We start from the raw sequence: 21,230 nt of genomic DNA on the forward strand, positions 1-21,230 counted from the left end.
ATCACTTGACACATAAACCCCCAACACAGATGAAATAATAGCGGAAACCATCAGCTGCTGTTTCAGAAGAGTAAACTAGTTTAGTTGATGAGCCTTTTGTCTTTTATGTACTCACTTTCTCCCACACAACTGATGACTTTTACCCCAGCCATGTGTCACTATTATTTCAGTTACAATGATAACTGGATTTTTAGTTAGTCAGGTAGCATAAGTTCATGGAAGTTTTTTCAGTTAGTTATTGTTCAGCGTCATGTAGTGGGCACCAAAGAGAACAGAAGAGAACAGAATCATTATCATATTTCAACAAACGCTAAGGCTTCTATAAAGAGATGAAAACACTGCAGTCTATCACTTGCCTGTGGCTGTTTGTAGGCTTGTTCTTTGATGTTGTTCATTAGTTATTCAAGGATCTATTGATTAACCAAAATAATAGGCCTCGGAGTCATCTGGTTAATCAGTCTTTCACACATGCAAAGAATGAATTTAATGTTAACACATCCACCCTTTAGAGACACACACATGTGTGAGTGTGCACACACACACACACACACACACACACATAAATACATGTGCCCTGTTAGCACATCCAGGTGGTTGAAGCACCATAACACTGTGAAAAATTCATCAAAGTGTGCAGACTTGGACACAGAGGACTTCAGCATGTGTTGATGTGTTCCTAAATAAATAAACAAATAAAATAAATAATGAAATAAAAAAGCATCAACAGCAAAAATAAGAATCTCTCTTTTTGACATTTAGCATTGCATTTAATTAAACAGTGAACCACGCGGTGATTAGGGCTCACGCCTCATGAGGGTGCCCCCCTCCCCAAACAGTAGTTTTAAAACCCTGGGGCTGGCCTTCCTGTTTATTGCCTCCCTGTAATGCAAACATAAGGGTCCCCTGCCAGTAAACACATGTTGATGGAAAAAACAGCTTGCACAGCTGGGAAGCCAACCCAGGTTAGAGTGACTGAGCACATGGGTAAATGAGCACACACACACACACACACACACACACACACACACACACACACACACACACACACACACACACACACACACACACACACTTGCTTATTGTACTTGTGTCAGTGTGCAAATCAGGTTGAGTATAGGAAGGATAATCAAAGGAAATCATTCATCAATAACACACACACACAACACATAGTGTGTGTTTGCTGGGCCATAGTGAGCATGTGTTAAACCGTCATGGAGTGACTGAAGGCAGGGTTAGGGTGAGCTGTAAAACAGCAGGGTGTCTCCACCAGTTGTGCTGTGATAATAAAATCGACATCCATTGTGCAAAGTCTGTCACCAGGCATGCTGCTGTGATTGAAATGTATGATTTCCTATGGCTCGCACAGATGGACAGATAGATGAGGGCAAAACAGATGATACTTGCATCAGCATCAGTTCGAGCCAATAGTCTTAATTATATTGGCCTCCGTGGCATCAAATGGAGGGCGCCCTTGCTCCCCGAGCTTTTGAGCCTGTGAATAATTTATAAATAAAAAGGGGGTTTTCAGCTGTGGGTTTATTAATAATAAATATGGTTTGATATTTACTAAACTGTTCAGAGGGAGAAAGGGGTGACAGTTAAGACATCGTTTGCATGGTAATTGTAGGGAGGTAATAAATAAGGCATGAAGTGGAGATATATGGAAATGTGATTCACAGGGAAATGAGAATAATTTAACAAAATATTATCCCAGTCCCTATTTGACCTGGGGTCAATTAAAAAAAAGAGAGAGAGAGATGTCAGTCATGGCGAATGGAGTTGCACTTTAAAATTACAATCCCTTGCGTTCTCTTTTGTCTGGCTGGAGAGTGGCTAACGCTCAAGTGGGGGGAAAATGCATTCATACTGACACAAAACATTTGTTTATCTCGAATGAATATTAAGGAGAATAAAAATCATCCTCATCATTGCTACCAGAGGAAAAGAAGACATTTCTCTATCAAAACTGAACTCTGAGCGGCTCGAGCTGAAAGCCGAGGAATGCGAGTTGTGTTCAAAATCTTCTGTTCTTCTGGAAAAACTCTGCGTGGTTTTCAATGAAAACACATATTGCGCTGGTGCTATAAAAACGTTTTCTATAAAAATATGAAAAGTTCAAACACAAACTAATCATTTTCCCCTACCTGAGTCATGAAATACAGAGCGATTAACATCTTGCTCTATATACTGTGGTGTATGTCCATATTGCAGTGATTCAGTTCCTGGTCTAAGGTTTATGCTACTATCCATATGAGAAACATTACACCAGCTCTTACTGTAATTGTGATATTGAATGTTGAGCTGATCTGTGTCAACCATAACTCTAAATGCCGCTACAAGCTCATAATTCATGAGGACATTTACCTTTACTAGGAAGTGGTATCCATCTGCACGGCTCACAAGCAATTCAAAACCTGTCTCCTCTCTCCCATTCCGCTAGGATGATGTCAGGCTACTGCATCGGTCTGAAATCTGCAATTAAGCATTTTCCTTCCGCGTGATTGATGAGCAGGAGGAGGTCCATTAAAGCTCAACATGTAACCCGGGGCTCACTCTGAAGTCTACAGGACTATTTCCAGGCTCATATCAAATCCATGTCCTCTGCCCTAATATCAGAATATGACTCTGGCCACCCATGGATTCTGTTTTTGTCTGTAATGAAAGTCTCTCCGGGGATAAGGTTGAGGGATTCTTTTCCTCAGGGGTCAAGGAGAGGTTGAGGCTTCTGGCCCATGCTGTGCTTAGAAAAGGGTGTGGATTACAGGAATGTGGATGTTGACCTCAGTATCTACACATATATTGAAAAGATCTACGGTCTGATATTACACTAGATAAATAAGCAGCAAAGCTTTGACAGAATCGCCATTGTTTGACCCGGGATGAAGAGGGCTTTGTTTCCATCTCATGCGTGCTTGCACAATTTCTTCGTCCTCTTTTCGCAAGCCAGCACTTCGTCAACCTATCGTGCATTTTTCCCCCACTTCTTCACTAAAGTCGTTGCAGCATCGCCCGAATTTAAGATCAGACCGGCTGGGTCCTTGCCCGGCATGAGTGTGTTTTCGCTGATAAGTACAGCAGTAAGCTGTCTAAAATATTCATAGACTGATGCAGAGTTGTTGTCCCTTGATGGGCCTCACCATGTGCAACATCTGTTCCTGATGTCATGGCGCGTTCTTGTGTGCCAGAAAAGCCCTGATGGTGTCCGTGGCATCTCTCCTCATTTCTACTGCCGTAAGCCAAGTCCAGGCACACTCCTCTCCGCTCAGCTCCGATAAATAGCTGAGACAACGATAGTGATTCAGTCGCCCGGACAGAACTATTGAACACGTCTGCTAATCCATACACATAGATTTAGTCACTCCGGTCTCACACTGACATCAGCAATTCTGCCATTCACTGATAAATGTGTCAGTTGATTGTTGGCCCTATCAACAGCCCACGATGATTTGGAGACCATTCCACAATGAGTTGCTGCGCAGTAGGTCGGAGGAGTGAATACATCGTAAGCTGTCAAAGCATTAATGCACTTAGCTCAATAAAAATCTAACATATACATTTATGTTCTAATGCTGCACTTAACATTGCGTTATGCAATTAAAATGTCAAGTTTAACATAAGCAGCCGGATTGTTTTGAGCAGCCTACTGTTGACACTGACTCCACGTATCTATGACAACGTGAGGGATGGAAACAGAGTCGGCATTAGTCAAGGTGAATCCCGTCCTGGACACACCGTCCATACGAGGCCACGGCTGCAGTCACAGTTCCCTCATCACTGGACTTGCCTCGCTGTCTGCTGACAATCACATCAATAGGCCACGACTGGCTGCTTGTTTTGTGCCATGATCCCTTGCTGCTCATGCTGCTGAAAAAAAAAAAAATAACCAAGCTCTGCACTGCTATAAATAATGGATGACTCGTCCACTGTCACTTTTCATAGCATGTCAAGCCACGGCCTGGCCATTATTAGGGTCTGTCCTCTCCCCCTTTCTGCCTCTGACTCCAGTTTTGTTATTGTTCTGGTCGACTTGCCTGCACACCTCCTCGGCGGGTCGGCTGTCAGTCTTTCTCTCAGTTGTTGCAGTTGATGGTAGCCACAGAGAAGAAAAACATTCTCCGGGGGCCTTATACAAAAACGGGTGATATGGCAAGCCTCCGCTGGTCTGGCAGTGGGAAATCTGCCTTGAACAGGTAGCAAAGCACTTTCAGCTTAAGGTCTGTCAGGGCTTGAGATTGACCTCATCGTCTTGACACAGACTGTCTGTTGCTCTCAGAACCCATGAAAAGCTAAGAATGTTGCTTTAAAGTCAAAAAACAAGCACACACACTGGGTACAAAAAGAAGAGACTGCTTACTTAACCAGACACACAATACGCCCCAGTCCACTCGTCCAACAGGAGAAATCATGGATTATTTACACATGCAGCTGCGTCTGAGAAAAATGAATGAGGAACATCTGGCTGAAGGGGGAATATGAGAGAAAGATAAGAGAAAGATTTAGTCATTTGGCCTATGGAACACAAACACGAGGGTGTGTTGTAGAATCAGAGGAGGTTGTTATTTTAGGGGGACTTAAAAACTGTTTTACTCTCCATATCAGTTTCAGCTCTGTTTGTTCAAAATGTGCTTCGGTGCCACCAGGCCAAGCCCGAGGCAAGCGGTGTCCACCAGCAGCTCTCGGCTCCCGCAGACCGAGCCAGCCTCTCCATCTGCAGAGTAATAGCATCAAATCAAGGCCTGCAGCAAACAAACCCTGACAGATCCTCTCATTTGGGATTCACTTTGGGACAGCTGTGGTGCCATCCAAAAAGGGGGGACAGAGAGGGGGAAGCCAGCAGTCAGTAATGTATGCAGAGTGCCTGCACGTCCTGGATGACAGCAACATGAGCGCTTGTCACAGGAGACATCAGTTCTACTTAGTCACAGCGCTGCGGGGCAATCCATATGACTGCAGTGCCGTGCGAACTCTATTAATAGTTATCTACCTTTCAGGAGTTATTATGCTGAGTAGGGGATGACAAAGGAATATAATGGAATAAGTCCCAAATGAGGAAAGGAAACAGGGTCTGCGGAGCATCCTTTTTGCCACTGAGGTTGTTACAACTTGAGAATCTTCCTCCAATCTCCTCTCTCTCACCCCGTTCCTAGCAGCCTTATGCCAGACCCACATTTTATGTGAGAGGCATTTTAAGGATTAGTTATGGGGCAGGGGGAGGGGACGGGGTGGGGGTAATGATACTGGAGGAAAAGATGAGCAAAAGCGGGGTGCAAAGGAAGAGCTGAGACAAGGCGAAATAGATTGATGGCAGAGAATAGAGCTCACTAGAGGTCCTGTTGCCACTGAGAAACTCAATGCAGTGCTTGAGTCAGACTGGATCCAAAATGTCTTAAGCCAGGTAGTGACTCATTTTATTGCAGCATGCCTGGGCTTTAAGTAACAATACTTCCTGAAGCCATGTGATATGCACCTTAGTGTGTATCTTCCATTTAAAACAGCATTCTATTTGATTTCATTGATTGAATTAATTAATAACAGATGACACTGCAGCTTGTCACTCTGTTTAGATCAAGTGCGTTGCAGTTAGGGCTGATTCATCCTCGGTCTACTCAGAGGAATTCTCCATAAGTCCAATACAGATCAGGCCCAAAATGTCTGACTGGTGAAGGTCTCGTGAAGAGGGAGGAAAAGGTAATGCAGGAAAGACAGGTGGACCTGTTTAAAAATCAAGGTCTTGAGTTGGCCACGGTTAATTTTTCATCATACTCCTAAATTAAAAATGTGGATGGTCATCACTTATTTGTCAAATTGTCTTCGCTCCAAAAAGATGAACGTCACATCAGGTTTGCAAAAAGGTCAGGGGAGCCAACAGCTAGGGAGGAGGAAGAGCGGATCAAAGACTGCTGATCCCACCAAATGCTCTGCAAAACCGCCTTGTTTAAGGGGGCTTTTACTCTAAATGGAGTCCCTGAACTTTTACACTAAGTAGAGATGACAGGATTTCAAATACAACATCTGGAATGGTTTGGCATACTTGTTCAAAGTACTTTCACGGTCCGGTATAAATATGGGGGAAGATATAAACAAAGTATACCACGGCATCCATACATCCTCCACTTAAGCCTAAAAAGCCTTTAAGTTAATGCCCACATGCTCTAAATCAATACCAAATTCTGCTCACTGTAAGCAAAAATATGTATCTTAGTTTCCCTGGATTGTAAAAACCACTCACATCCGTTGTAGATATAATGTAAAGTGAATCCATTGGATTTCAGCATATTATTTGATTAACTCTCACTGTCCATCATTGCTTGACTGTTTCTATTCTTCTATGTCTTTTTCCTTGTTCTTGGAAAGGAGAAGCAGTGTGTCAGAAGTAAAAACACAGTAAAGTAATTAACTTCCCCCCCATTTATGCTCACCGTTCCAACATTTCTAGAATTAAGGGTAAGAAAAAAAGGAAGAAGAGAGGGAAAATGATGGGTGTTGCTTCTACTTCTTCAAAATTGCAAATGTGTAGATCTATGGATGAGTGCTTAGCCCACAGCTGCCAGCGAAAGGAGAGAGAAACACAAAGGTCCCTTGTGTTCAGGCCTAAAGACTGGCCAAGAAAGGGAGCTAAAGATCTACCAGTGCACCTCAGCTGCCTTGAGGGTCGATAGATCTTTTCCATCCGACTAAAGGAGCCTACCACCCCCACTGTTTTCAACAGACAGGTCAGTACTTGCAAATCAACTTGATGAAATATGGCATGTAAATAAACACATTTCAGCTACATCTCCGTGAGATTGTCTACTGCAACGTTAACTATATAGCTGCACATCAAATTTGCTTGTTTCCTGATTGAATAAGAGACTGGATCGCTCAGAAAAGACTACATAAGAAGAGAACCAGACCCCTGCCATTACAAACACGGCCCTTGTTTTGATTTGACACATCTGGGAGAACTGGTTTCTTTCACCTGATCCCCTCGTTTCTTCTCGATAGGCTAAGAATAAGCATCTGTTACTGGGGACAGCTTGGGAGATAGAGCAGCCTAGCAGATTGTTTTTGAGAATGAAGAAAAGGTTGTTTTGATACAAAAAAAAGGAGGTTTGATTTACCACAAAGCCTTCCTGTTAGTCCCCTGATCTCGCCTAGCGCAGGAAATAACAAATGATGATTTTCAGTGGAGGCTGCATTGGAAGACTGCTGGGGTTAGAAAACAGCAAAATGCTAAATGTATTTGCGCACATTGAAATCACACAACTTTAATGTGTTTGATCATTTTACAATATAAAACTGAATTAGCTGTTATTCGAATCGTCTAATCTTGTTGTAAGCTACATATTTAAAAGCAGGGGTGGGGGTGGTGGCAGTGGTGGTGTCGGCCCCTAAGATGTATGAAATATTGGTTATATTTCATTGCGTCTGCATTTTCAGCTCATGGGGATTGCCAGAGTCGTGCAAATCATTAACTCATTTTCCTGCAAGACCAGATTTAGAGGAGTTAGTCTGCATACTGTTTGGGTTACACTGCTCTGTTATCAGCTCTATTATTAGCTGGCCACTTGCTCTCTGCAGTTGCCTTCCTTCCAGTATTTCCTGATTGCATTTTTCATCCTTGTCTTAAACACATCCTCAGCTCTTGTGTGCTCTGTACTTTCACTGTTAGTCTGTGCGTAAGGCCACATCCTCACCATGATTAGAGCTGTTTTTAGAAAATAAGGGCCTTAGAGGAAGTTTATCATGCCCTTGCCACCCAGGCCTTAGTCAAGACACACCCCAATTACCAATGCGACTTAATTACACTATACTTTACAATGGTGGGTGGGTGGCAGGGGGTTACAGGCGAAGGTTGTACTCTACTGTCTGTCAAAAGCTAAAGAATAGTGTGAGGAATTGTCAATCACATATTGTCACACGTGATGGGGAATAAAAGAATTAGCAGCAATTGAGACCTTATGTAAATATTAGTGTTATTATTTCATGGCTTGGCAGAGGCTTTCATCCCAAGTGACTCACAAATTCTGGAACCCATTTGCAAAGCGCAGCTTTGAACCAGTGAAATGCAGGTAAAGTACATTGCTCAAGGGTACAACTGTTCCACATAATATGTGTTGTATTAAAAAAAGGTCGTGCTCAAATTAAGTGGATCCATGAATTGAAATGAAAAAGGGCCCCTTTTGAGAGGAAAATAGATTAGTTTTGCTGATAGATGATCACTTGAAAGCTCTGTGATGTGAATAAGGAAAATTTGACCAGTTGCAGTAAAGCTGATTTATATCAGTTAAACGTTGTCCTGAGGGCCACTGCAGGGGGGTGGGGGATATGGCAAATTATCCATGAATACATCAAAGCCTTCTAAAGTGGCTTATTGCTACATATATTCTTTTTCATTGTTTACACTGAATAATCTAATTTAGGCTGTCAGGAGGAATTCCTAAACAGTGATTTAGCTTTGTATTCCTGGAAATCTTAGCAAGATAGCGATTGTATTTGCCAATGTACAGTATGCAAGTCTGGTGCAGTACTGCCTTATTAATAAGAGTATATTAAACAGAGATCCCCATGGTACCATTCATTATTGTTGTAACACTAACTCAAGCACTTTAGTGGAAAGCAGAAATTGTGGTTCCCCTCAACCAAAACCTGCTCATTATTGTCCATGTGAACAGCTTGTCTGATTCATTAAGCGTTTCCCGCACTATGTGCTCAAGAGACACAGACAAAGCAAAGAGGAAATGTAGAGGAGAGGGAAGATGACGGTAGGTTGTGGTTTAGCCCAAGCGTGCCTGGAGTGAAATATGACTGATTACTGCATTCTTCAGTTGACATGCCCTCACTACACCTGAAACCTGTTAACTCAATGTGCATGGAACAGCCCGAATGAAGAGTCAAACCTGTTTTGACTGCCACATGGCAAATATTATGTTTGGCTGACCAGGTCACAGCTCAAGTAGGCTAGGCAAGATATAAGCAAACATCCTGCTCTGAGAATTAGGGTGTGTGCAACACTCCACTACCATATTTGTCTGAATATGCAAACACGTGGCTGTTTGCATTTTTATGGATCCAGGCATGCCGTGATGGATTGTGCTTTCTGTGGCTGACGTGCAGCATGATGTGTCAGATGCCACAACTTTTAAACAACATAGATGTCTAGCACAAAGTCAGACAGCCCTGTATCTTTTGGATACCTTGAAGGCAAAGAAACAATGACAGTACATGGTGACATAAAAACTTTTGTTAGCTTGAGTCATCTTTGTTGGATCACTGACAAATAAGCTCCGTTTCTTCATTCACGTTAACGGGAACTCAGTAAATTATCAGAAGTCAGATTACATTTATTCTTAATAAAGAAAGAGCCGAGTATGAGGAAATACTCCTGCCTGTGATTATGACTACATCTGACTGGATTTAAGTCCAGATGAGAAATCTGGTCATCTTATGAAGTAGTGATAGTTGCTTATCACTTTCAAGACTGCGTAAGTATTCAGTTGCAACTCACCAAAGTCAGCTTGTTTTGGAGAACGCCCTAAACAGCAACAAGAATTTTTCCTGGAACGCACTCAAGTTTGCCTGCATTATAATTTGTGCGCTCGACAGGGTCAATCTCATAACGCAAACGTTGCTTTTTCCAAACCAACTCAATGAAGATGAGAGGAACATTAAATAACAACTAACCTATGAAATGAATGAATAAAATAACAGCATTATTTAAACAGACTTATGAAGCCACTAGGGGTGCAACAATACACAAAATTCACGGTTCGGTTCGGTTCGATACTTTGGTGTCACGGTTTGATATTTTTTCGATACAAAAAAAATGTTCATGCCTTTTTAATTTGTCATTTATTAAATTTTCACGGCACATTCCGCACCACATCTCTGTGCGTTCATCATTTGTTTGAAGCCAGCTCACCTCCTGCAACTACTTTTCCGAGAATACGTGCTTCTTTTGTGGTTTGGACTCCTTCTGACATTTCTTTGGAGGTGGAGGAACATCACAGTAATTGCTTAAAGGAGCTTGCTTCTTCGACATCTTTAAGAGTTCTAAACAAATGTCTGTCCTCCTCCTGAAAATCTTATGTATGCAAACACGCCTTGCAACTTCTTATCTTGTGCGCGTTTTTTATTTTGACAGCGAATGCGCACCTGCGGACCACTTATGAGCAGCCCTGGTTATTTCGCTTGTCATATTGCAGCCACAGAAATTCTTTTGTCCATGAAACCATAAAGCTGCACTTTCTTTTTGCCTTATAGTCTGATTTGTCATAACTTTTCCGTTTTGTGGTAAGCTTTTCTTTGGCTGTCACTTCTTCACCCTGACCTGTCTTATTTGGCTCAGCAGAACTAAAATATTGTGGCGAGCTCAGACAAGGAGGAGACGGAGGTGTCGTTTGGTCTTGCGTCCCGTGAGCTAGCCAGGGAGCACAGCCGTTTATTGACATCTGCAGAAGAACACTGCCGCTAGCTAACTGCTAAGCGTGGCAACAGCACAGCAACAACAACAACACACAGGGCGCCCTCTGACACCGGAAGGACACACCGTCGCAGCGAGAGGGCGTCACCCGTCACTATGGCAACATAAACAAAACATAACTGTACAAACAGAACCCCAAACAGCCCTGACCCGCTACATAGCCCCCACCTAAGGGGTCAGTCGTCCCCGACATCTGCAGAAGAACACTGCCGCTAGCTAACTGCTAAGCGCGGCAACAGCACAGCAACAACAACACACAGGGCGCCCTCTGACCCCGGAAGGACACACCGTCGCAGCGAGAGGGCGTCACTATGGCAACATAAACAAAACATAACTGTACAAACAGAACCCCGAACAGCCCTGACCCTCTACAATATATAACCTGCTGCTTTTACACACGCACTCACATAACGCTCAGTGATTCTCTGCGTGATCAACCTCTCACATGTTTAAGCTTGCTGCGGGAGACTTCACTTGTCATATTTGCATAGTAAGCTAACGATTGATAAGACGATGTCAGAGGAATTGGTGCGCAAATTATCATGACTCACCAATCAGTGCTGTCGCTCTCTATACACAGTTGCACATTGCAAAGTGAAAGCAAAAAACAAGCGCAAATTCAAATGCGATTTCAATATGTCACATATTGACAGTGGCTCACCGATGCCAATGACATAATTACCCAGCTACATTTCCGAAAGAATGCAAAAGCATTGACATATATTTTTCCTTCCTATGATAGCCCAACGGGCAGGGCAGAGATAGATTTTGGTAGCCCAACTGGAAAAATCGCTAGCCCCGGGATGTTGGACAGGCGATTTTGTGAGCCCTGTATCTGATTGAGGAATCACTCATCTTTGGAAAAGAGAGTTTATTACAGAGAAATGTCTCTTTCCAAAATAAAAGCTATACTATACGCTTCTTCTGGGCTATATTCTCAGCAGCATATTAAACATATCAGGTCCCCATAAGGAGAATCATGTGCTAACGGCTGTCTAACTAAATGACTCGGGTAAAGTTTGTAGCATGCATGTTTGTTGTTTTTGTCTGCTTCCACTTGTCTTTGCACTAGGATGATGTCGGTGTAAATGTGCAGTCATATTTGTTGTGTTCCCACTAGTGCTGTCAGCGTAAATCTCGTTGAAATGAGTTAAGGCCACAACACGCAAATCTCCGTTAACGAGCTACCGCAGATCACCCGTGCATGGGGCTGGACGGCCAACATGTTAACAGCTAACTGTGCTAACACACTAGCTCCCACCCATGTAATTGAGCATTGCGTGGCACATCCAACATACTGTTTTACTTTAGTCCATGACACGCTTACCTTCAGGGTCATACGTCACATGAAAACCAAAATAATTCCAAACGCCAGATCTGAATGAGGGTGGGGGAGGTTCAATTTGCCATGTTGCAAGGAGAGCTTAACTTCTGTCTCGCTAGCTTACCCTGCGCAGTGAATCTGCGTTCGACTACTCCGCCTAGGCTGCACTGTCGAGCGCAGATCCACTGAGCGCTCAACACAGACAGCATCGTCAGAAGGAAAGTTGATAAAATAAATTAAAAATGTATTTTGTATTGTTCATACATATGCGTACCGAACCGAAAGCACTGTATCAAACGGTTCAATATCGATACGAGTATCGTTGCACCCCTAGAAGCCACATATCCTGTGTTTGTAAAAAGATTAAGACATAAGCCAGGTGTGAGCTTTTCTTTTCCTCTGATTCAGACACAGGTCAATTATATTAATGTTAGTCCAGGCTTCCCTTTAATGCTGCATTTATGTCTGCACCAGCTCCAATGCATTGCAACAATTTTGAAAATTTAGTTTGCTGTGCCATTGCCACTAAGGGCAGTGTCTGTGGGTGTTTGTATATGTCACTCTGTTTGTAGCACTCTGTAGCAGCTCAAACGGAGAGCTCTGTCTCCTAGATTAGTAACAGCAAAAATACAGTATTAACAAAATACATCAGACGGAAATGGTCAAAGTAACACTTTATAATATGGCCTGCAACTAAAGACTTAATTCCCCTGGAATTAAATATAACTTCTATTTCAATGTGGAAAAATACAATTACATCATTTCAAATTGCAATTTGATTATATTTTTCCTACAAATATTTCAAGGTAGTACACTCTGTTAATGTGCATGATTGATTTTCTGTTATTCAACTGCAGTTGTTTACTTACACTATACTTAAAATTACTTACAGTATCGTGCATTTCTCCTTGGAGATGGATAGGCAACTCCAGCCTGCTTGTGCCCTGAAAAGTACAATGTACTTAAAATCTAAGATTGGGAAATATTTTTTGTTTTTCTGTTAAATTACCGAGAAATTATGCACAACCTACTTACAGAAAATGTATCTAAAATAAGGGTTAATGGAATTGAAATTGAAAGAGTGTACGAAAATAAATTTCTTGGAGTGATAATTGATGATAAGCTGAGTTGGAAGTCTCATATAAACCATGTGAAAACAAAAATGTCAAAAACCATTGCTATTCTCTATAAAACAAAGCATGTCCTGAACAAAAAATCATTATACACACTCTATTGTACTCTGTTGCTTCCATATATGACTTACTGTCTGGAGATATGGGGTAATGCATATAAAACGAACACTCTTCCTATTTTCAAGTTACAAAAAAGAGCTATAAGAATTATAAATCAATCAAACTATATAGAACCAACTAACATTTTGTTTATTAATCTGAATACCCTGAAATTTTATGATTTAGTTGAATATAAAATGGCACAGATAATGTATAAAGCACAAAATAACTTGCTTTGCCCCAGTATTCAGAAGCTGTTCAAAGTCAGAGAGAGTCAATATGACTTAAGGGGAACAGATTTCTTTAAAAAAAAAAACAAGATGAGGACAAATATAAAGCAGAGATGTGTTTCTGTTAGAGGAGTTAACCTGTGGAATAGTTATGACAGTGATTTAAAAAGGTGTAGTTCATTTTCCTTGTTTAAAAATATGTTTAAAAAGTATTAGAAAAATATATAAATCAAGAATGAAAAGAGCAAAAAAAAAAAACCCCTCTTGATTCTTTTGCTTTGATGTAGTTACTTATCTCAGGTGGAAAGTTTTTTTTTTCTTTTGTTTGTTTGTTTTGTTTTTGCTTTGTTTTATTATTTGCTTCGAGCCCTGTGTACAGGAGCTGCATGCAAAAAGATCTTTTGTTAAAAGGGTTGGCGTAATAAGCAAATGCTTCAGCCAATACCTTTTGATTAGCCTTGTCTCATGCTTTCTTGCTTTGTGGTAGATCTTTGTTCTGTCTTCACTGAGATATTTGAATGCTAATCAATAAATCAAATCAAACCAATCAAACCAAACAGAAGTACTTAGGTATTTCTTAAATTTACTTATAATTATTTCTTTGTTTCCTATAAAAACCCAACTTTTTACCCCCTTATTCTAGTACCTTTAAGTATCTGTATTATGCCCTTAGTTGCGGGCTGTATTGTAAAGTGTTAACAGTTAAACGGATGACGTGTGCCATGCCAGTCTCGTGCAGTCAGTTTAGACTTCCATCGTGTTGAAAGTTTTATGCAAAAGTTACCGAGGCCGACCTACTAAGAGCACCATCGCAACTTTTGCAGAAAAAAAGTCACCGTGGTGCTCAGAGAGCCAACACACTGAGATGCCATCGGATTAACAGAAACGAGTACAGGTCTGAAAGGGGCTTCTGTCAGCAGCCATTAGCGGTCGCATCAAAGACTCAATGAAATTAGACTCTTGCTGAGAGCTGTCATTATAGGGCTGTTTGAGACTCTGCAGGGCCAAGTTCCAAACCTTCCCTCGACCCCGCAGTGCTTGGTGGAAACCGATGCCTCTGCATGAGCAGCAATCGCCACTCGCTATTCATTCCGCTGGACAAAGTTCACACCTGCTTCTGCTGCTAATTAATGAACAATAAAGTGAAACCGGGAGGTGTTTTAAATTCACGAGGGTATGAAAATCACTGTTCTACATGCGTCTTCATGTCCCAAAAATGGAACTGCCTTCAGCACTTTTATGTCCTCTCCTCTGTGGTTGATAATGATTTTCTCTCACATAAGACAAGTGAACGTTTTCAAGTGAAGTCTACGTTTCCAATAAATCTGTTAGTTGTTCGTTTACGGAAGACACGTGGGGAAAATGCGTGAGGCTCTATAGTGTAGCGATTTGCACATTTGCTTGGCAAGTTGAAAGGTCAGCTGTTCATTTAAAGCAGGACCCAAATCCCTTTGCGGCTGCATCTCGAAGTGCAAACTTGTAGAGTAACAGAAGTAGCTTTTACTGACATAGAATACACCAGGTGAAATATCTCTCTGTCTTTGTACTATTAACCAATTCAGCATTTGTTACTTTCTTACTTCACAAATGCATGCTTGCATAATTTACCACAGGACAGCCAGGTGAGCTTCACGCAGCTCTATGTGTTGATCTCAGGTCACATTTATGTTATACCATCAGAGACAGAGATATTTGAGCCAGACTGCCAAACATCTGTGTTCGGTGACTTTATGGGTGGCCTTTGCAGTCAGGACAATCATTGTAATCTTGACCATGGAAGGGGAAATAGTAGCTCACCAGGAGTTCAGTGTGGCTGTCACAGGAATCCATGCTTGACAGACTTGCACTTGAAAAGTCCCTGCACTGTGAGTGACTGTCCTCTCCCTCCTGTCTACTGCTTATCTGGTCCCCTCAGCCCCCGCCACACACACAAGCGCACACGTGCACGCAAACACACTACGTTTATTCACCCATCACACAATAGTGTGCTGACAAACTGTCTCCCTCGGCCACCTCTGTTCCCTGCCCACTCGGGGAAGATGACATGTGTTTGATGGCCAAAATCATTGCACTGTCTACTTTCTCTGTCTCCTCAGCGCCAAGCACACCACGACCTGAGAGTGGGGGGTGGGAGGTTGAGCGAGTGGCATGTTTGTACTGCTCAGCGCCTTCAGAAGAGATTTAATGTAGCTGATATGTTGTTTTGTTTGTTGCTTTGTGCGTCGCTCTTAATTAGCTCCACGGACAAGCAGTGAGACTGTACCCCCTCAAAGCCACTACAACTAATCAGGAATGCCGAGGAGCCAGAGATGAAGAGAGGAATGACGCTGACCTCAAAATGTCAGCTGGTGTTGCATTTCTTATTGTTTACTCTCACTTTTCCACGCAATGGTGTGCATGATCATGCTCAAGGCTATTTACATATTTGAACTCTGCTTTTTGTCTATATTTCTTATGGAAGGAATTAAAAAGCGCAGGAAAAAAAAGGCTTGTGGCTTATTGTTGAAAGGACGGAAGCTCATTATAGGGAAACAGGCTGAACCTTGGCCACCCACGCCATTCATTTGGGCAGCCATGGGGCTCATTATCCTTTTGGAGAGACTATGGGTCAGGGCGCCACAACCTGCCCTCTACAACTGCCACAAAAACACGTCCCACAGAACTCAAAGGTGACGTTAGATGGCACATTACTTTTTTTCTCCTCCCAGTTATCTTATTTGCTAGTCAGCCGACAAGCAGGGAGGAGATGACAAGAATGAGATGAGAATAGGTGACATCTGACAGTCACTGTGAGCGTGGGTGATTGATGGTGGTAATGAAGTCATCCGCACCTTCGCTCTTACTGTTTTTAAAGATTTTGCCCTTGGTCCTGATTTGGTTCAATGTCCCGGTTACAGGGACTAGCACAGGAAACTTATTCCACTGCAATTTGACATTAATTTAATTTATTTGTGTGTGTCTGTAATTATAAACACTCAGTAATACTCCAAAGTTTAAGGTGGCTGGGTGGGCCTCAGCCTGAGACAGGTACAACTGAGCTGATAAAAGGCCCGGCTCAGGCAATATTTAGTCATTTTATTTGAAAGAGCCCACAGTGGAACCTGCTATCATTGTTTGTTTACTTATTTCCTTTTCATTGTATCACAGATTTGTTATTGTTATTGACTTCAAAATCCTTTGTAACAACAGTGAAATTAATGCGAAGGAAAACAAAAGCCAGGATTTTTGCTCCTCATATTTTTAACGTGGATGACAGTCCAAAGAATGCCTGAAATACCATTAGAAATTGCTTCAGAGAGTCACACTATTTTTCATCCTCCGAGGTGAGCTGGATGTACGTGATGATTTGTCTGTTTGTTTGCTGGTTTCATCTGCTTGTCAGCAAGATTAAGCAAAAGCTTTCAGAAACTTAGCGGCTGGGCGGAGCATGGGCAATAACCTAAGCTCATATAACCGAAGCTCTTGGTATGTAGGAAAGAACCCAAACAAATATCTTACAAGAGGCACATAAAAGGACCCAAACCAAGACTAACAGGACCCAGCTTACTTCACAGTTCTTGCTCATTTGGAGATCTTCTGTGTGTGTTTATTACTGTAATAGGTGTGAGAGGCCTGATTGTGCTCCAGAGGGTGTTGCATTGGAGAATATAATATTATTCTCACACAGATGATGAAAAAGGATGCAATGAAGAGGCTGCAAAAACTATAATATACATGCCAAAGCACTTTCCAGGTCTGGCTTTCACAATCAGCCCAGGCGAACACAGCACCTCCTCTACTGGAGAAACCCCCTGCTGCTCCTTCATCCCGGGCACCCTGCACTCTTTGTTCACGTGCCTCCTGTGCAATGCAGTCAGACTTCATTCTCTCCGCTGGAAACACTGCATACTATGTGTCATGATGAGAAAACTCATGCCCAGCATCTCCAACTAAACTAATTACGACTGTCGCTAACTTTACCTGTAACTTGGACTTTACCTGCTCAATCAACTCCTTGATTCTTATACTTTAAATAATACAACCACGAGCAGGATTTTATAAAGCTTCATGAGACACGTGATTTTTTTTTCTAACACAAGCTCAAATTTGCTACATTATTACACCAAAGCATAAAAAAAATCCATCTTTAGTGATGAAAATTTTACATATTTCTGGTTACTCTGGCAACACAACTTTTTGGTATTTCACCTGCCTCCTGTCCTGAGGTTAAACAAATCAGCAGCAGAACTTTTCCATGGGCACCAGCTGTTTTATCTGCTTGTTGCTATTGGAAATGACAGCACTTAGACTCAAGGGCCCTTCCTTAGCCTTGATAGACCTAGGTATCTATTCTGAGCCTCTTGGCTCTTTCTATACCCCTGCTAACAGTATGGCCACAATCTGTCCTTATCACTATCCCCACCATGGCCCCATCTCTGAGTCTGGCTCAAGGATAAGGGAGGGGAGGGAAAATGGAAAACAGTGGTTTGGATGATGTTTATGATTCCCACTCTTGCTGCCCTTTCCTTCTTTACAGCCGTCATTCTCAGAATCCCATGCCTGACTGATAATGGAACAAAGCTGCTCTCCACTCATCTGTGTGTGTCACATGTCCCGCTCGAAGCCCCCCCGCAGTTATGGTGAATAATCTGCGACGGAGCAACTGGAGCACACGGCCACAGTGCCCCTTGGCTCTGCCTTCCCAGTGCCAGCGCAGAATCCATGGCCTGCCCAGGGAGAGCAAAGAGAAGGCAAAAGACTTTCGCTGAGATCTCCCTTCCCTTTCCCCTTAAGCTCACAGAGATCCAGCCTACATGGGTGGCCCTGTCTGAGGCTGTTTACTCTTAATTGAGTTGCTCACTCAGCCACTGGCCCTGGGGGACACCTCTGTGTCACTTCCTATGATTAACCTACATTTCAACTATCGTCCAGGACTGCTGCCAGATCTGGTAAGGCCATGAAGTATGCGCTGAGACATCAACAATAAATGAGCAAGGAGAGGGAAAGAAAAGGGGTGAGGAGGAGGCTAAGGTAAGATGTGACGATTACGCAGGAATAAATCCACCCATTAATACTCGCGTCTATAGATAAAACAGAGAGGAGAGAATGGAGATAATTAGGATACCTGGTAAAAGGCCCAACTTTACTGTCTCAGCAAAAGCTATACTGCATTGATGTCACAGAGCTCGTATTGAGCTGGTCAAGTGGATTTAAAAATGGCCTCTCATCAGACTAGGTTCCATTAAACAACGTTGGTGCGGACCAATTTGGGCTTTTTAGCTCTGGCCTAGCTCCAGGGGATAGGATGGTAATGTATGTAGCTTTCTGAGAGTTCATCTTAGGCAAGGTTCCCCATTTCCCCAGTAAGTAGCAGAAGATCAAAGGCTGTGAGTGAAGAGCTATTCTGTCCAGTTCTACACTGAGCCAATCAGACCTTTCATTTATTGGCACTCCAAGAAGCGGTATAAATCACGTCAACGAGCATCGACCAGAGTCTTAGTCATGAACAGTAGCTCACAACAACACATGGATTTGCTGCTATCTTTGATCAATGTGAAGTTATTTAACGGCTTTGATGGGCAACCCCTGGCAAGTACCATTGTTTTCCTTCCTGGTTTTCACAGCTTTTTCTTGCGTTCGCTCTCACTCGCTTACTTTTTCATGCCTATTTTGTTATCCAAACACTTGTGTGCGTCGGCAACCCTCTCCCTGCCAAGGCACTCATGGAGAAGTGATAGGCATGGGGAGTCTGTGGGCCAGCAACCATGAAATAAATATGGATGGTCATGAGTGAGATGAGCGAGGATCATCTGTTTTGCCATCTGCTTGTGCGAGAGTGTGGATGTAATGACTGTAGTCCTGCCTAGCCCAGCGAGCCCTCCGTCGCCGCGAAAAAATGCTTGACAGAAATGCACACATACTGGAGTCCACAAAGTCATGCAAACACACACACAAACACACACACAGAGCCCTTGCACATCCATGCATGCACACATGCACACACAAAAGAGACAAAGAAACACGACTTGTACTGTACACACTTAGTTGTTTCCCCTAAAGAGTAGAGTACACACCAGTGCCTCCACACTGAGCCACATAGACACAACAGTAACTTCCCTTCTAGGCTCAGGTACAAAGCTCGGGCTGCTGCGTGTGTTTGACTGCCTTGCCTCGTCTGCGAGCACCTGGCCCACTGTGGCCATTAGAAAGACAGGCTGACAATTGCCAGGCAGGATTGGTGTTGGTGAGTGTTCAGCTGGCAGTGTCCTACCATGTGACAGTCTGTTAGTGTCTCTGCACGAAGAACAACATGGGACTTGTGTTAGCAGCATCTCTGGGCATTGAGGGGAATAAAAAGCAGCACCAATCCACCAGCAACTCCTCCGCCACCCCTCCGCTCTGTCCCCCAAGCAGACAATCCTCTTTTTTCCTTGGATGGCTTCGTCGCTGAGGATTGGTAATAGTATGAGTGTATGTTTATAAAAAAAGAAAAAAAAAACAGAAGGGGAAAAAAACAGGCTGTTGAATTATACATATTCCTTATGGAGGGTGACACAGTAGGAGCTCTAAGAATCAATCTTGACGCTTGGATGGAATCATAGAGCGCAGAGAAAATGGCAAACATTGCTGTGGCTCAATGGCCTGATGCTCTCATAAATATGTTTTTATGGTCCTGAATGAGTGGGGGCACAGAGATGTTTGGGGCTCATAAAGGTGTGTGTGTGTTTGTTAGACCTTACAGTATGAAGCTTTAAACCTGAGGTTATAAAACACTGCTAATTTAATTAGTTTATACAACGTAAAAATAAGCATTATGTCAATCATGTTCAGCATGCTATACACCATAAATCAGGAGCTCAGTGTAAGAAAAGGCGTTGATTGCTGATGATATATCATTCCTCAGTTTGTTTTCCATAGGATGGCAATACTATACACTGCATTTACCATTTATACAACAAAGTTACAAATGGCTCTGATGCGAGACAACACTCTCAAATCAAACCTCGTCTCATTTACCGGATCCTCTGTGGAGAAATTGGACATTCTGCTGCCTCTGATTTTTCATCCATCCTTTGGGTTAAGTGTTGTCTTGGGAACTCGGAGAAAAGCAGGCGGCTGGGGGTGGAGTGGGGTGAGGGAGACTGTTAAGAGGCTCTTGAACTATAGTCTACTGTCAGTGAAGAGCGCTGAATGAGAAAACTGTCCAAAAGAGAAGAAAAGAGAAGCACAAGAAGCAACAGATTCATGGCTAGGATGATTTGTTTTGCTTGTCTATACCGCCCGAAGCCACAAGCCTCCACTATCAATGAAATACAATTGAACAAAACCAATCATAGCTCCTTGCCATGCACAGAGTCATGAGATTGGAGTGCTGAAGCTGCTTTATGCAGCTTTTATGCTCTCTGTTTTTTGTGCTCTGTTCCTAAGTTGTCTGGTTTTTCTTTCTGATTAGGAATTTTACAATGTTCTCTTTGGTAGGAAAAAAAACTGTACAGAGAAACAACGAAGCAGCCATTGAGCTGTGATGTTTTTCTCCCTCATTCAGTTTGAAGCTTCACCAACTGGCACACTGTACTGCTTTTTTTCATGTTGCCCTGGCATTTAAGCTGCAGTGAAAGCACACTGAAATCTGTGGCTTAAAAAAAAAAGTTATATCCATCCCTGCTGATATGTGGTGGCCACAAGACACACCGCTATGTTTTGAACCTGTGTGATTTGGTGATTAATGTTGACCCTTTCTGCCCTTTGCCTTATTTATCTCCTGTTTTATTGAACCATAGGGAATCGCAAGGACTGCAGAAACTCTGACTCTGGATGCCAATACTGTGCGAGTATGATGCAAAGGGAGTCCCATACCTCTTGCCGGCCCGTTCTCTTATGCCCTTTAGCTCTCTGATGATTCATCTGCCAATAATCAAACGTGGCTCACTTTCATGTCTTGTATGCTTCAATAAGGCTTAAGAACAAGTTGTGGATCTAAATAGCACAGGCCCAACTCTGGC

At 42.7% G+C, this 21,230-nt stretch overlaps 1 protein-coding gene across 1 annotated transcript in view; it reads right to left on the bottom strand.

Annotated features, from left to right (window-relative positions):
* Window positions 1–11,807, bottom strand: part of kirrel3l (kirre like nephrin family adhesion molecule 3, like) — a 47,300-nt gene extending 35,493 nt beyond the window's left edge. Inside the window, exon 1 of the mRNA XM_080307915.1 lies at window positions 11,790–11,807. The gene's annotated coding sequence lies outside the window, so the exon portion shown is untranslated. The remainder of the gene's footprint in view (window positions 1–11,789) is intronic.
* Between the last annotated feature and the right edge of the window lie 9,423 nt (window positions 11,808–21,230).

Source organism: Astatotilapia calliptera, chromosome 11, assembly GCF_964374335.1.
Source record: "Astatotilapia calliptera chromosome 11, fAstCal68.1, whole genome shotgun sequence".
Classification (NCBI taxonomy): domain Eukaryota; kingdom Metazoa; phylum Chordata; class Actinopteri; order Cichliformes; family Cichlidae; genus Astatotilapia; species Astatotilapia calliptera.